Source organism: Capra hircus, chromosome 5, assembly GCF_001704415.2.
Source record: "Capra hircus breed San Clemente chromosome 5, ASM170441v1, whole genome shotgun sequence".
In the NCBI taxonomy this organism is placed as follows: domain Eukaryota; kingdom Metazoa; phylum Chordata; class Mammalia; order Artiodactyla; family Bovidae; genus Capra; species Capra hircus.
The window spans coordinates 962,781-977,194 of NC_030812.1; the positions used below are offsets into that span (position 1 = coordinate 962,781).

At 41.4% G+C, this 14,414-nt stretch overlaps 1 protein-coding gene across 2 annotated transcripts in view; it reads left to right on the forward strand.

The window, feature by feature from the left end:
- The window catches only part of LGR5 (leucine rich repeat containing G protein-coupled receptor 5), a 128,602-nt gene that overhangs the window by 61,910 nt on the left and 52,278 nt on the right, over positions 1-14,414 (forward strand). The window lies entirely within an intron of this gene.

Sequence of the window (14,414 nt, forward strand, 5' to 3'; positions counted from 1 at the left end):
AAAGAAAGAACAAGACAGAAAGCAAGTAAGATCTGTCTCTCCAGCAGGGAGAGATTGGATATTCAGGTTATTCATTCAATATCCTCAAATACTGGCTTTGAAAAAAGTATTTCAGGAGCAGAGTTTCACCAATTTCACATTACTCAACAGGAACAAAACCTTACTTATTGTTTTTACATATGCATACATATATTTAAGCAGCATGTTTTATATGGTATTCTTCTTGAACTAATAAATGACCATCCACACAGCTAGACATAGACATTTAGGTATCTGTCATTGTGGTTGTGTGTGTGTGTGTCTTTTGTTGTGACAAACTGTTGAAATGTTAAACTGTTCTGAAAGTATTCTTTCATTCTGTTTACTCAGTTTATCTCTATGCTTTATTCTTTACCCATTCATTCAAAAACTGCTATTGATATTCTAAATTAATAATTGAGAATATTATATTAATAATATAATGAAAGTGTTAGTCACTCAGTTGTATCCGATTCTTTGTGACTCCACGGACTGTCACCCACCAGGCTCTACTGTCTATGGGATTTTCAGGCAAGAATACTGGAGTGGATTGCTATTTCCTTCTCCAGGATCTTCCCAACCCAGGGATCAAACCCAGGTCTCCTGCATTGCAGGTAGATTCTTTACCATTTGAGCTATCAGGGAAGCCCCAATAATATAATAAATAGATAAAATAATAATATATGAATAAAATTCCCACCACAAAACTCAAGTTATTTTAAAAAATCACTATTGATAGCCAAGTTACCATCCTTGCCCTTAGCTCTAACCACCTAATTATTATCTCCCTGATATGATCCATCTAACTATGTTATAAACTGTGTAGCCAGTCATGATTTATCTCTCCTCTACCACTGGTGCCATATTTTAAAATCCTCTAAGAATCAATAAAACCCCAGAGGTATGACTAACATATTTTTAAAGTGTTGTAACTCTGGGGAAAGTGACTATGTGGAGCAAACATTTAAGAGGAAGTAAAGTCATCACGACTAGTGGTCTCCTTCCTTTCCTCCTGACATTCTGGAATACTTACTACCTGTATCACAGGCTCATGTGTTGGTACATTCAAGTCTTGTTTATTAATCATTATTTATGTTTTATGAATCTGCAAGGTTCACTAGACATTCATGGCCAAACACCTTGCTATTGCAACATGATAGCACAAGGAAGAGAGAGAGCCTTTTTCTTAAAAGAAAAAAAACGTTCTGGGTGTGGCCAGCCTATGCTGTGATGAGAGGAGAGGATAGCACCGAGCGGCAGAAGCAAGCCCCATACTCCTGCCCTGACTTTGCCCCTTACTAACTGACAACCCACCTGACCTCCTGGGCCTCAGGAGAGGACAGTGAGTGCAGCCTTTGCCTGTATTTTGAGATTCTGAGGACCAAATGAAATGATGATGAAGAAACTTTGGTAAACTATAACTTACATATTGAGTTATGTTCCTGAATGAAAACACTTTTAAGAAAATTCTCCCTTCTTTCTTTCCTATTTCATGAGCTTGTTTTTGTAGTAATCCCAGGGATTCAGGATTTGTGAAGGAAACCCTTTCTAACTATGAGATTTAATGGATGTAGGCAATCAAAACAGATAGTTTTTTGCCAAATTTGAACATCCTGAGCAATAATTGCATTTCTCTCCAATGTCTCTCTCCCACTTCTGTTTCTTCAGTTCTACTAAGGACTTCATTTTTGCTTTTTGGACAAATAATAGATCCTGCACTTGGTCCATCAGAGTGTGGTTCAGATTTTAGACAACTAACAGATTGTGCCTAATGCTGACAGATACATGTTCCTTTAAACTTAGATCAGTAGCTTGATTAAACCAGAAGGAAAAATGAATTGTTACCATTTTAAACAGTCTAAGTGAAAGGCCTTTGTTTCCAAGTGCTATTTAAATCTTCCCAGATTTGAATGCTATTGGAAACAAATACTCAGTTTAGAAAGAAACCTGAGATACTCTAGGGATGTTTGTTTTTAAGTTACTATTGTTCCCTGGAACTGTTTGATCCTATTATGGTTGGCCTTGAAGAATCCCCATATAAATAGTAGATATCCATTATTTCAGATGAAATTAGTAATGAGAAATACCACCAAACTTCCTGAAAGCACAATCTATGCTTGTTATTTCTACTTGTTATCATCACATTGCTGAAAATAGTGAGAGCTATCCTGCCTGCCTTTTGAGATATTTGAGGATCAAATGAATGGTTGATGAGAGAATTTGGGTAAACTCTAATTCACCTATTGAATTGTGTTAGTAAAGTGAAAACACCGCCTTGCCCGTAAATAATCTTCCTGACCCTTAGCCTTATCAGAGTGTTCCATCTCTCCTCTTCATAGAAATTGATTACAAATGCTGCCTTTTTACCTTTATCTTTAAAAATTATATTAAAAAATTTTAAGATTTAAAATAGGAAAAGTAGTACGACAAGGCTGTATATTGTGACCCTGCTTATTTAACTTATATGCACAGTACATCATGAGAAACGCTGGACTGGAAGAAACACAAGCTGGAATCAAGATTGCCGGAGAAATATCAATAACCTCAGATATGCAGATGACACCACCCTTATGGCAGAAAATGAAGAGGAGCTAAAAAGCCTCTTGATAAAAATGAAAGAGGAGAGCGAAAAAGTTGCCTTAAGGCTCAACATTCAGAAAATGAAGATCATGGCATCCAGTCCCATCACTTCATGGGAAATAGATGGGGAAACAGTGGAAACAGTGTCAGACTTTATTCAATAGCAGAGATATTACTGTGCCGACTAAGGTCCGTCTAGTCAAGGCTATGATTTTTCCTGTGGTCATGTGTGGATGTGAGAGTTGGACTGTGAAGAAGGCTGAGCGCTGAAGAATTGATGCGTTTGAACTGTGGTGTTGGAAAAGACTCTTGTGGGTCCCTTGGACTGCAAGGAGATCCAACCAGTCCATTCTGAAGGAGATCAGTCCTGGGATTTCTTTGGAAGGAATGATGCTAAAGCTGAAGCTCCAGTACTTTGGCCACCTCATGCGAAGAGTTGACACATTGGAAAAGACCCTGATGCTGGGAGAGATTGGGGTCAGGAGGAGAAGGGGACGACCCAGGATGAGATGGCTGGATGGCGTCGCCGACTCAATGGATATGAGTCTGAGTGAACTCTGGGAGATAGTGATGGACAGGGAGGCCTGGCATGCTGCGATTCATGGGGTCGCAAAGAGTTGGACACGACTAAGCGACTGAACTGAAATGAACTGAACTGAACTGAACTGAACTGAAAATATAACTAATGAAAAAAAACCAAGCGCTGCTTCTTTGAATCTCTTTTTTTGTCTAGCATTATTTTATTCTCTTCCAAATGTCTATTCATATAGATGGGTATAGACATTTAGATATCTGTCCATGTGTAAATATATATGTGCGTGTATGTATGTAGACCATTGTTATGGCAATTAGGACACTGTTCCCTTCCCATATTAGGGAAGTTTTCACCTATAATGTCTTCAAATATTGTGGGGGGGCTTTTTCTCTTTCTGTTCTTCTGGGACCCCTATAATTTGAAGATTAGTGCGTCTAATGTCCCAGAGGCCTCTGAGACTGTCCTCAGTTCTTTTCATTCTTTTGTTTTTATTCTACTTCTTGGCAGTTATTTCCACCATTCTATCTTCCAGCTCACTCATTTGATCTTCTGCCTCAGTTGTTCTGGTATTATTGATTCCTTCTAGTGTATTTTTAACTTCAATTATTGTATTGTTCACCATTGGCTGCTCTTTAGTTCTAGGGCACTGTTCTTACAGTGCCCCACCTCTCTGCTTCCTTTTCTTTTTTTCCTTAGCCTTCTTTTCTCCTCCACCCACAATGCCTGTGAAATATAGACATTGCCTAGATTTCTGCACTTATTTGTGTTGCCTCCATTGTCTGTTTTCTTCATTCATTCAACATGTATTTATTGAGCCAATGGGAACCTAAGAATGCATATGGTTTGCTACATTTCGTGTAGTCACCAAGTCCTCACCCAGGGGAGCTTACAATCTAGAGGGGGAGATAGATGATAAGCCAGGAAACAAGCACATAGGACACTTGCTGATTGTGACAGGAGAGATAAAGAACACAAACACGGTCATTAAGTAGAAATAAATAACAAGGGATGACGAAGAAGGAAAGTGTCTCAAAGAAAGTGACGTCTGAACTGAGATCAGGAGGGTTCAGGTGAGTCAGTGGTCTGAGGACCTACGATAGAATACTTCTAGTAGGAGAATAGCGTGAACAGAGGCCCTGAGGTAGGAAAGACTGTGACATGTTCATGGATCTGAAAGATCAGTGTGGCCAGAACAGGAGACGGAGGGGAGGTGACGGGATGAGGTTGAGGAGGAAGACAGAGGCCAGATCATGCAGGACCAATCAGGCTGTGTATAGAATTCAAATAAGAGCAATGGAAAGCCTGTGAAGGATTGTATGCAGATAGGGTTTGAGATTAATAACAATTTCTCTGATTTCTGTATGCAAAATACATTGAGGAATTACAGAAACAGAGAAGCCTGTTAGAAGGCTGAAAACTCATTTGGAGACAGCTGCAGTTGTCTGAGAAAGAAACTCAAGATTTGGACTACCTCCCTTATGTAGATGAGGCCCAAATCCGTGTTTCTAGTTCAGATCTCTTTTGTCATTGAGTGGTTCTCAAAGTGTGGTCCCCATACCAGCAGCACTGGCACCACATGTGAGCTTGTGAGAAATGCAAACCCCAACCTCTGTGCCCCACCCCAACCTAGAGAACCGGAAACTCTGAGCTCAGGACCTTGTGCCCCACCCCAGCCTAGTGAACCAGAAACTCTGGGCTCAGGACCTTGCCTTTAACAGGCTCACTAGGTGATTCTGAAGCATGATGAAGTTTAAGCACTGCTACCCTAGGCCAGTGGTGACGTCAGAATTGCCTACAGTGCTGGTGAGAACACGCATCGCTGGGCCCCACCGCAGTGTCTTCAGCGAAGGGGAAGATGTCAAGAATTTGCATTTATACCAAATTCCCAGGTGATACCGATACTGTGAAGCTAGGGACCACACTTTGAGAATCCTCCGCTTCCCAAGTGACACCTCCACCTACCCCACCAATACCTTAAAATTCAGCAAATGTAGAACCAGATGCATTCACGCACAGACACACATCACCCTCCAAACCAGCCTTTCTTCTGCCTTTCCTGCTCGCCATCAGCATTCTTATCATCCAAAGTTGCGATCAGTGTGTCTATCACTGCTCTTGCACCTGTCATTCTTTCTCACCTCCTGTATCAATTTCCAAGTCCTAAAGCGCTTAATCCCACGTTGTCGTTCTCACTTGTTCACTGTTTCGTCGCCGCCTACTTTAGGCTCTTACTGTCTCCCCTGGATTCCTGTTCAAATTGGTAACTAATCACCCCTCCTGGCTCTCCCAATAATCAACAAGTGAATCATGTCTCCCAGGATGGAGACCATGAAAGTCTCTAGGTGATCTTATCAATCTAAAACTGTGAGGACTATTTCAGAGTTTCTCACATTGCATAGACATTAGAAACACCCAGAGCGTTTTTAAAACTACTGATTACCAGGGCATAGTCCCACAGATTAATGGGTCTCAATGGAGACACTGACATCAGTTTTTTTTGTGTTTTGTTTTTTGTTTTTTTAGTTTTTTATTTTTTAAATTTTAAAATCTTTAATTCTTACATGCAGTCCCAAACATGAACCCCCCTCCCACCTCCCTCCCCATAACATCTCTCTGGGTCATCCCCATGCACCAGCCCTAAGCATGCTGTACCCTGCATCAGACACAGACTGGCGATTCAATTCTTACATGATAGTATACATGTTAGAATGCCATTCTCCCAAATCATCCCACCCTCTCCCTCTCCCTCTGAGTCCAAAAGTCCGTTATACACATCTGTGTCTTTTTTCCTGTCTTGCATACAGGGTCGTCATTGCCATCTTCCTAAATTCCATATATATGTGTTAGTATACTGTATTGGTGTTTTTCTTTCTGGCTCACTTCACTCTGTATAATTGGCTCCAGTTTCATCCATCTCATCAGAACTGATTCAAATGAATTCTTTTTAACGGCTGAGTAATACTCCATTGTGTATATGTACCACAGCTTTCTTATCCATTCATCTGCTGATGGACATCTAGGTTGTTTCCATGTCCTGGCTATTATAAACAGTGGGATCCTCTATGATCCACCTCCCAGAATTCTGGAAATAAAAGCAAAAATAAACAAATGGGATCTAATTAAAATTAAAAGCTTCTGCACAACAAAGGAAAATATAAGCAAGGTGAAAAGACAGCCTTCTGAATGGGAGAAAATAATAGCAAATGAAGCAACTGACAAACAACTAATCTCAAAAATATACAAGCAACTTATGTAGCTCAATTCCAGAAAAATAAACGACCCAATCAAAAAATGGGCCAAAGAACTAAATAGACATTTCTCCAAAGAAGACATACGGATGGCTAACAAACACATGAAAAGATGCTCAACATCACTCATTATTAGAGAAATATGACATCAGTTTTTTAAAGCTGTCTTGGGAGCTAAGACCCACTGGGATATGCTGAAGCTTTTCAACAAAGGAAGAGTCAGGCACTCATCACTGGATGCAGGGACTGAAACGAGGTCTTAAGGTGAGAAATAACCCTGAGTAAGGTTATAACATTAGGTACTAGGAGACTGGTGAGGCACTGTCAATGGAACGGGGAATTCAAAGGGAAAAACTGATACTTTGGAGGCAAGAGGTTTCCTGGTCTGGGTATATAAGTGCAAAGTACTAGCAGAGCATCCACATGGAAATGTCACTAACGAAGCTGGAGTGTGAGTCTGGAGCATGCTGAGTCTGTTCCAGAGATGACTGGAGAGTTATTTATAAAGAAGTGATCATGGAAGGTGCTGGGGCAGATGAGGACCTTGAGAGAGAGGGTAGAGGCTTTGCTTCCCAGTGTGGGTAGATCCTGGGGATCTGAAAATTTGATGACTCCTAAGACAATGAGAGTTGGACTGTGAAGAAGGCTGAGTGCCGAAGAATTGATGCTTTTGAACTGTGGTGTTGGAGAAGACTCTTGAGAGTCCCTTGGACTGCAAGGAGATCCAACCAGTCCATTCTAAAGGAAATCAGCCCTGGAATTTCTTTGGAAGGAATGATGCTAAAGCTGAAACTCCAGTACTTTGGCCACCTCATGCGAAGAGTTGACTCATTGGAAAAGACTCTGATGCTGGTTGGGATTGGGGGCAGGAGGAGAAGGGGACGACAGAGGATGAGATGGCTGGATGGCATCACCGACTCAATGGACGTGAGTCTGAGTGAACTCCGGGAGTTGGTGATGGACAGGGAGGCCTGGCGTGCTGCAATTCATGGGGTCGCAAAGAGTCAGACACGACTGAGCAACTGAACTGAACTGAACTGAACTGAAGGCAATGGCCAACTGTGAGTGCTACTGTTGTTGCTATCATTCAGTCACTAAGTGGTGTCTCACTCTTTGCAATTCCATGTAATGCAGCAGGAAAAAAGACAAGATGCAAGGACAGAAACTTGAAGAACTTCTATGTTCGGAGGATGAGCATTAAAAGAGCGGCTAACACAGTGAAAGACAAATATGATATTGCATCATTTACTTGTGTAATCTTTAAAAAGTGATGCAAATGGATTTATATGCAAAACAGAAATAGACTCACAGACACAGAAGGCAAACTTATGGTCACCATAGGGAGGAAGGGGAGAAAGGGATAAAAATTAGGAGTCTGGGATTATAAGAGATACATACTACCATATATAAAAATAGATTAACAACAAGGTCTTACTGTATAGCACAGGGAACTAGAGTTCATATTTTGTAAAAATCTAGAAGGGAAAAAAACTGAAAAGACTACATATATACACATATGCATGCATGCTATGTTGCTTCAGTCGTGTCTGACTCTTTGTGACCCTATGGACAATAGCCCACCAGGTTCTTCTGTCCATAGGATTCTCCAGGCAAGAATACCAGAGTGGGTTGCCATATCCTTCTCCAGGGTATCTTCTAGACCCATGGACCGAACCCCAGTCTCTCATACCTCCTGCATTGGCAGGCAGGTTCTTAGGTTCTTTACCCCTAGTGCCATCTGGGAAGCCTATATATATATATATATATATATATATATATAAGCCTATATATATATATGAGAGTTCCAGAAAAACATCTATTTCTGCTTTATTGACTCTGCCAAAGCCTTTGACTTTGTGGATCACAATAAACTGTGGAAAATTCTGAAAGAGATGGGAATACCAGACCACCTGATCTGCCTCTTGAGAAATCTGTATGCAGGTCAGGAAGCAACAGATAGAACTGGGCATGGAACAACAGACTAAATAGGAAAGGAGTAGTCAAGTCTGTATATGTCATGCTTATTAACTTATATGCAGGTAATCATGAGATACACTGGAACTGGTTCCAAATAGGAAAAGGAGTGCATCAAGGCTGTATATTGTCACCCTGCTTACTTAACTTATATGCAGAGTACATCATGAAAAACGCTGGACTGGAAGAAACACAAGCTGGAATCAAGATTGCCGGGATAAATATCAGTAACCTCAGATATGCAGATGACACCACCCTTATGGCAGAAAGTGAAGAGGAACTAAAAAGCCTCTTGATGAAAGTGAAAGAGGAGAGTGAAAAAGTTGGCTTAAAGCTCAACATTCAGAAAACGAAGATCATGGCATCTTGTCCCATCACTTCACGGGAAATAGATGGGGAAACAGTGGAAACAGTGACAGACTTTATTTTTGGGGGCTCCAAAATCACTGCAGATGGTGACTGCAGACATGAAATTAAAAGACACTTACTCCTTGGAAGGGACATTGTGACCAACCTAGATAGTATATTAAAAAGCAGAGATATTACTTTGCCAACAAAGGTCCATCTAGTCAAGGCTATGGTTTTTCCTGTGGTCATGTAGGGATGTGAGAGCTGTACTGTGAAGAAAGCTGAGCACTGAAGAATTGATGCTTTTGAACTGTGGTGTTGGAGAAGACTCTTGCAAGTCCCTTGGACTGCAAGGAGATCCAACCAGTCCATCCTAAAGGAGACCAGTCCTGGGTGTTTATTGGAAGGAATGATGCTGAAGCTGAAACTCCAGTACTTTGGCCACGTCATGCGAAGAATTGACTCGTTGGAAAAGACCCTGATGCTGTGAGGGATTGAGGGCAAGAGGAGAAGGGGATGGCAAAGGGTGAGATGACTGGATGGCATCACCGACTCGAAGCACATGAGTTTGGGTGAACTCTGGGAGTTGGTGATGGACAGGGAGGCCTGGCGTGCTGCAGTTCATGGGGTCGCAAAGAGTCGAACATGACTGAGCAACTGACCTGAACTGAACTGAACTGATACATATATATATATATATATATATACACACACACACATATATATAGACACACACACATATATATACACATACATATATATGTATATGTGTGTATATGTATATATATGTATCATATATACATCATATATATGTATGTATATATACATCATATGTGTGTGTGTGTATATATATAGATGTATATATAGGAGAAGGAAATGGCAACCCACTCTAATATTCTTGCCTGGAGAATCCCATTGACAGAGGAGCCTGGCAGGCTATAGTCCATGGGGTTGCAAGAGTCGGACACGACAGCAACTAAACCACCACAAATATATATATATATATACACACACACACATATGTATAACTGAATCACTTTGCTAGACACCTGAAATTAACACAACACTGTAAATCAACTATACTTCAATTTAAAAGAAAGAGGGGTTTGCAAGAAGAGAGGGAAACAGCCAGTCATAGTCGTGAGAGCAGAAAGAGCGCAGACTGGGGTCCAGAGGGCAACGGGAGAGCTTTGAATGAGAAACGGTGAACGTCAGTTTTCCGTAGCCAGTGCCTCAAGTGATGCACCCGTCGTGTCCTTGCGCTTCTCTTGTTTTAGACTGGTTGCTCCTGGTTAACCCAAGCTCCAGACCAACCTACTTTGAACCAAAGTCATGTTTAAAACCTCAAATGTCAGAGCCAAAATGCAATGGTTGAGCCAAGTTCTGTGAACTTTTCTATGTAAGGATAAGCAAATAACCTCTCATAGCCTCAGTTACCTTGTAAAATGGGTATAATCTTATCACCTGTTTAATGTGATTTTTAATAATTAGCACAATGTATATAACACAATTTACATTGTGCCTAGAACTCATAAATAGTTTTACAAAAGGTCTGTACTGTTTGTGTGCCCTAAAGGACTGTATGTGGCATATGAAAGTGCTCAAATACAGTGCTGAGTCCAAATCTGATGCATGATGAAGAAGGAATATTCTTCAGCTATTTTTGATCTGGTAATGTAATGGCTAGCCAGCCATCTTGCAATAGTTATACCAGACCTGAAGCAACTCTAGCACTGTAGCCAACTGTCTTTGGAAACAAGATCAAATGATCGATCTATCAGTAAATTACTGATTCAGCTCCCTGCTCTAGACAGGCGATAAGATTCTTGACCTTAAGAGTCAAGTCAGGTAGACTACATAAATGAATCTTTATAGATAGTGTTGTACAGAATATAACCTACAGGGAAGTTGGCTGAGGTAATTAAAGAATACTTCACAGAGTTGAAATCTGAGCTTCAGTGGACAGAGGAGCCTGGCAGGCTACAGTCCATGGGGTTGCAAAGAGTCAGCGCACACACACACTTACTCTGGGGGCTTGCCAGATGGTGCTAGTGGTAAAGACACACTGCAGGAGACACAATCTGGAGACACAAAAGATGCAGTTTCAGTCCCTGGGTTGGGAAGATCCCCTGGAGAAGGAAATGGCAATCCACTCCAGTATTTTTGCCTGGGTAATTCCAAGGACAAAGAAGTCTGGTGGGCCTGGGGTCGCAAAGAATTGGACATAACTGAACACACACCATGCTCTGGCTAAAGAAACTATAGGGCCATATACCTACAAATGGATATCCCTGTTGACCTGAAGAGTCCATGTATCAGGCCAGTGGCCTCAGCCCTTAAACCTTGAAATCTGATTTTTTTAATCTCATGTGATAATGAAAACTGGAGCTTCCCTGCTGGTGCAGTGGTAAAGAATCTGCCTGCCATGCACAAGACCCAGAAGACACAGGATCGAGCCCTGGGTCTGGAAGATGCCTTGGAGGAAAAAATGGAAACCCACTCCAGCATTCTCACCTGGAAAATCCCAAGCACAGAGGAGCCTGGTGGGCTACAGTCTACAGGGGCACAAACAGTCAGACGCAGCTGAGCATACACACAATAATGAAAACAGAATGGACCGTTCATCAATGCGCAGTTAACGAAGGGATGATTTGTGCCTAGATTTGACCAATTAGATATGCTTAATTTATTGGGGGAGAGAAGGTTTTTTAAGTGGCAATTTCTTGAGGCATGTTAAGATACTTTTTTCTCCAATGGGAAGAAAAGCAGTTGGTAGATTGTCATAATCCTTGTATTCAAGTTTTCTGAGTAGCTTCAGCAAATGTTACCGCAGATGATTGCCAGAGGGTTAAATTCGAAGTATCTGGGCCTTTCTTTTTTCTTTTTTTTTTTTTTGGGGGGGGGGCGGTGGGCGGAGAATGGCATTGAAACATGTATCTGGGCCTTTCAAACTAGCACAGGCATCTTATAAAAGAAAACTTACCGTGGTGGACTTAGTTACAGTGATGGTGCATTTCTGCCAGCAGAGGCAAGGTTATGAGATTACACTGGACTGGCTTTCATCCTATTTGTGTCTAACTCTTCAGTGACCCAGACTCTTGGCTTCTGTATACAGGAACCCAAAGTCATTAACTTTGTTTTAGGATATTTTTTTTCAAGTGGGAATATTTTGACACCTCAGAAATTTTATGTGTAAGTGATAGCTGAACTATAATTATTCAGGTGAATTACAACTCAGAAGAGTGAAAAGAAATTCAGAAATAAGAACAGAGCCACTGAAACTATACTGGAAATCACAAAGAAGGAAAATAGTAAAACTATTTCCAGAAAACTGGAAATAGGCAGATCTTAAGAATGAGGAAGTGGGGAAGGGGGTGGGCGGGGAACTATTACCATCAGGCCTGATGTTAGCCCTCACCAAATTTCGGAAACGAATTAATTCAGCATGTATAGAATGTAAGCCTCCTAGATCTCATGTACTTTGTAAAAGTTGGAAAATGAAGCAGTAATTCTTAAAAGCCAAAATGAAATTGCTAAGTAGTCTGAAATGTCTTCTTTCAAATCATAAGGATCGTCATATTCACTCACCTCGGAAAATACTACCCAGCCAAGGGGCCCCATGTTGGACTGTGTTCCCTGCACAGTCATTGTCGTGAGAGTCCCAATCAGAGAGTGGGCTGGGGCACCCCTCCCCTCTCGGTGCTCCCCCAAGTCTGTACACACACCTCTTCCCTCCAGACCGGCGTCCAGAGGGGAGAAGTCACAGCCCACGTCTGACTGCATTGCTCTTGTCCCGCCCTTTTACAAAACGAAGCTGCCAAAAACAGACTTAGATTCTTCCAGGGACTCAAATTGCTATATAGGGTCACAGAAGCATACATTCTCAAAGCTAGTTTAGTTGGTTGTTACAGCACCCAAACATCTGCTTCAAAACATCTGCTTTAAATAGACATTTGAAGATGGATGTGTCTACTGTAATGTATTGATTTTCCCTTTTTGTGGCAGTTAAGTCAGTGAAACTAACAGTGATAGGATAATGTGAATCTTCTTTATGGAGAAGTATCTTTAAGGACAAAAACATTTTTGTATCATATAAAATGATATAAAGGTTTTTTCCTGTTAACTTGTATCCTATTATAGAAACAGAGATGAAAGAAACATTTCTATGAAATAATTTTAGAAACAGAGGGAAAAATTAAACCTTCCAACCAAATGGTATGTGGGTCTCTATGATTGGAACATAGTTGCCCAAAAATATGTCAGTTCAAATCTTCACAGGAAAGATTTGGTATAGTTCTCACTATTTTTGTATTCATTTATATAAAAAAGATCTCCTATAGTTTATATGTATTTCATTTTTAAATTGCTAAAACCATTCCACATGGTAAAGAAATGAGAGGAAGAATGCAATGACTTCTTAAGTTGTGGTTTTTGACAATGAGATATGTCTCCTACCAGCATAGCAAATAGCTAATAGCCTATCATAAATTCATTTGTTTTAAGACAGACTCCCCTGATAACAGAGGTCATTGGTTCCACAGATTAGTTCAGAATGCGGTCTGAGGTTCTGAAAGTCCTTGCCCAGAAAAGAAAAACAATTCATGTGAAGTGAGCTTATGACCGTGTACAGGATAGTTAAGGACATTTTGGCTGAAATAACAGTTCCTGGCTAATTTTAGTCCGATCAGTTAAGCCACCTGTGAGCATCACCCACTCTGAGTCAGTTAATTCAATCAGCACTCTTTTATAGCACATGCATGCATGCTAAATAGCTTCAGTCATGTCCAGCTGTTTACAACGCTATGGACTGTAGCTTACCAGGCTCCTCAGTCCACAGGATTCTCCAGGCAAGAATACTGGACTGGGTTTCCTTGTGGGATTCCCCTCCTCCTAGGGATCTTCCTGACCCAGGAATCAAACCCAGGTCTCAAGTCTCTCGCATTGACTGGTGGGTTCTTTACCACAAGCACCACCTGGGGAGGCTCAGTCTTACACAAATCATGTCCTTTGTCCCCAGAGCCTATTCCCCCTTCGAGAGGGTCCCATCAGAAGGACCCTTTTAAAACACAAAGCTGATCATGTCTGTCCCCTGGTCAGAGTCCCTGCTGTGGCCTCCAGAGCCCTGCATGGTGGGCCCCTGGACTGCCCTCCAGCCTCACCTGCTGTCTCCCTTCCCTTGGTCGTTCCACTCCGGTCACTCCGGCCTTCTGGCAGGTTCCAGACCACACCAGGCACATTCCCTCCTTGGTGTTTTGTACTCCTGTTCCCTTCACATAGGTCCCTGCATGGCTCAGCCCTCTGCTGAAATGTCCTCTCAGCAGAAGGTCTGCCCAGCCATTGACTGTCTGACCTGTAGTGATGGCCCATCTCCCTGACAACCGCTGCCCGTGGTTCCCTCTCTACTCCCTTGTCTAGCTTTTGTATTAAAAAAATTTTTAAGTGAATTTTTTTCCATTTTTATTTTATTTTGGAGTATAGTTGATTCACAACGTTGTGTAAGTTTCAGGTTACGGCAGTGGGTCAGTTATGCATATACATATATCTTTTCTTCAGATTCTTTTCCCGTATAGGTTATTACAGAACAGTGATAGAGTTCCCTGTGGCAGACAGTAGATTCTTGTGGGTTATTTATTTTATATGTAGTAGTGCTAATTTATTCCTCCCCCCCACCTTTACCTTTTGGTAACCGTGTTTGTTTTCTATGTCTGTAA